This window comes from Schistocerca cancellata, chromosome 2, assembly GCF_023864275.1.
Source record: "Schistocerca cancellata isolate TAMUIC-IGC-003103 chromosome 2, iqSchCanc2.1, whole genome shotgun sequence".
Taxonomy (NCBI): domain Eukaryota; kingdom Metazoa; phylum Arthropoda; class Insecta; order Orthoptera; family Acrididae; genus Schistocerca; species Schistocerca cancellata.
In genome coordinates, this window is record NC_064627.1 from 363,471,503 (window position 1) to 363,475,039 (window position 3,537).

General features: G+C 38.7%; 1 pseudogene; it reads right to left on the reverse strand.

The window, feature by feature from the left end:
* Positions 1-2,630: 2,630 nt before the first annotated feature.
* LOC126163501 (5S ribosomal RNA) lies at positions 2,631-2,748 on the reverse strand (annotated as a pseudogene).
* Positions 2,749-3,537: the final 789 nt, after the last annotated feature.

Sequence of the window (3,537 nt, forward strand, 5' to 3'; positions counted from 1 at the left end):
GAGAAAAGTTACCTATGTAAGGTATGTTAGCCACACTTTTGATTGTATTATTGGTTTCTTGTAAAGAGCCAGGAATTTCTTTCTTTTTCGTTATTTCTCTGTGCATACTGCCTGTCATTGAGCGGGGGCAGTCATTGGTCACTGCAATTTGCTTAATGATGTCTAATTCTTTCTTTATGTCCTGTTTGTTCATTGGGATTTTGTTTGCTCTGTGTATCATCGTTTTGTCTGCAGCTTTCTTGTGTATATATGAATGAAATGATGTGGCAGGTATTGCGTTGCTGGAGGCTAACTTTCTTCTGTATATCTTGAAATTTGGCCTGTTGTTTTTGTTTTCAAGCAAAAATCTAGAAAATTAATGCTACTGCTAATTGGTATTCGGCTGAGAAGTTTATTTTCTTGTGTACATTATTAAACAAAAGTATGATGTTGGTGGTGTCTTTGGTGTCACTTTTGAGTAAAATTAAGGTACCATCCCATATTTTTTGTAGTATACGATGTTTTTTAAGCAGTGTTCCTGGAAGCTGTATATTTTCCGTTCTAGGTGGTTTATGAAAATGTCTGCTGTCGTGCCAGATATTGATGACGCCGTGGAAGCCCATCTGGTTGCTGATAAATGTTACCTTTGAATGCAAAGTAGTTGTAGTTGAGGATTATTTCTAGTAACTCTATAAATTCAATGATTTCAGCTTGTGAACACTTTTTGTGCTTTAATAAATTGTTCCTTGTTACTGCAATGGCTTCTTTAACGGGGATATTGGAATACAGGTCTGTGATTCTAATGATATAAAATGGGCACAATCTGAAGTGTTTATTTCTTTTATTTCAATGACTCGAGTGGAACTGTTTTTTACAGTATATTTTGTTTCATATGTGAAATACTTTTTGAGGAACTGATTGAGCTTGTGAGATAGCTTGTATGGATGACTGTTCATACTGTTAACCACAGGCCTTACAGAACAGCTGTCCTTTTGTATCTTGGGTTGGGATCTTAATAGTGCAGCTTTAGGGTTCATACAGGTAATGTATTTCTTTTCATATTACGTTAGAAAGAAATTTGTTTTCTTTAACTGTCCTTCGATTTCGGTGTGGAATTGTTTTCTTCGAGTTTTCTTAAATTGTTTTACATTGTTTCCTGTGAAGAATTTAAGAGTTTTCTCAATGTATTCACTTTCTTTCATAATGACGATTGTGTGGCTTTTATCTGATTTTAAGATTAGTGCCTGGTTTACTCTGACTTTTTTGTTTGTCCTGCTCATTGTTACTTGAAATGTCTAATATGATAAATGAAATTAAGTTATTGTCGTTTGAGAGACATAGAAGGCGTGGTCCATGTAACGTTAAGAAACGGACCATGGCCCTACTTGGTTTCGTGTCCTGCAATATTGATAGTGCACTTCTCGGGAAACAGTATTCATTCGAGCCACTGTTCCTACGTTTTGCCGTTTTTACTAATGTTACTGTAACGTCATCAAGGTACCAGGACAGTTCCCTGTCAGGTTTCGACATTGTAGCCGGATGACACTGACATCTTATTACGTCATTTCAGTTGACGAACAGTCAGCTATATTCGGGTGGGTGTTTTACACCACTCACATGAAGACAGATGCATGCCTGTCAGCCGAAATATCGTGGCAAGATGTCGACCTCATCCTGCTGAAATCCTTAAACCTCATGGAATACTCATTACGCCGGGAAAATTTAAAGAACCACTCCAGGACAGTTCCTTTATTAATAGGGCGAGCAATGCTGTGTCCAAGAAGGATCCTTCTTCACACAACTTGCATCGTCCAGGACGGTTTTCGTGAACACGAGGATGAACTGTCGCATCTCCCCAGACCACCACAGTCGCCATACTATCGAGCCTTTGTGATCTACTGTGGAGAGAAGGTGCGTGATCGTTCCCCATCTGCATCATCGTTATCTTAACCTACCAGTATTCTGCAGGAAGAATGGTGTAAGATTCCCTTGAAAACGATACAGTACCTGTGTTTATGCATTCCGAGAGAACTGGAGGCTGTTTTGAATGCCAACGGGATTCCTGCTCCATATTTCGCATGGTAATGTGTTCTGTTTTTAATGTTTCCATACTTTTGTCTATCGTCTGTATGCATTTGTTCTTTAACGATAGTAGTTTGGTGGGGATTTCGGATTGACTCCAGTCACGTGCTAAAGATGTTCCGGTCAGCTGCCGTATTTACTGAAATTAAGGTAGATCCATAAGGAAGATAGAAGCGGAAATCATGATACGAAAAAAACCTTTATTTTTAAACGGGCTCTGTACCAAAATTGCAGTTCTTCGGTCTTATAACACTTGTTCTTGCTTTATTAAAACTTTACAATATAAATCTGATTTGTATTTCAATTTATCATAAGTAGAAGCTGATCTCTGTTACTATGCAAAACTAAAGCTAAACTAAACTCCGCCCGAACAGGCCTTGGAAGGCCCAACGGTACCGACCGGCCGCCGTGTCATTCTCAGACCACAGGCGCCACTGGATGCGGATATGGAGGGGCATGTTGTCAGCACACCGCTCTCCCGGCCGTATGACAGTTTACGAGACCGGAGCCGCTACTTCTCAATCAAGTAGCTCCTCAGTTTGCCTAACAAGGGTTGAGTGCACCCCGCTTGCCAACAGCGCTCGGCAAACCGGATGGTCACCCATCCAAGTGCTAGCCCAGCCCGCCAGCGCTTAACTTTGGTGATCTGACGGGAACCGGTGTTACCACTGCGGCAAGGACGTTGGCTCTGTTACTACATAATTAATTCATATTATTTTCTCCCCTACATATTTTTTCCGTTTTTATGCTCACAATACAGAAGGTGTCTTAATCGACAAAGTAATTGTAGAAGGTACAGACGAGGTCGCAGTGTGACTGTTAAGGTTTGCTGCACCTTGACACATCTACAGGATAAAAATTTTATGGCGAAATACCGTAGAGGATGATATACAAGAATACAAATTGAAGCTGAATGTGGATAAAAAGGTTTGGAAATCATCAATTAAATAATGCATTACACATGTTAAATGTTCAAAGAAGTTTTGCTCTAATTCATACAAAGAAGAGTACGAACAAGTTAATAACATTAATGAGAGAGAAATAACATACAGACTTTTCATTTCTGATGAATATCATATTATGCTCTTAAAGATACTCAATCACCTACTTTCTGCCTTATTTCAAAAATGCCTACGTTTATTTGTTTCGAAAAAGAACGTTTATTATCTAACAAGCCTCTAAATAACAGTTTCATTTTGCAAATCGTAACTGCATTCCAGTGAGATCGAATAAATAAGAGAGGCTGAAATTTTCAGTTCTTAAACTCCTATTACACGTCTGAAGAAAGAAAATTTCTCAGGATAATATTTTTCAGAATTAACTCAAGAAATGTCTGTGAAAGAAACCATAAACCTTCCTACTAAACTTGTGATTTCAGGCGGCTTATGAAAAGAAGATGAATAAACTTTATGTAAACATACTGCATTTGTAAATTTATGCTGACAGTCTGCCGTAAAATGCATGACCCGCTCCACA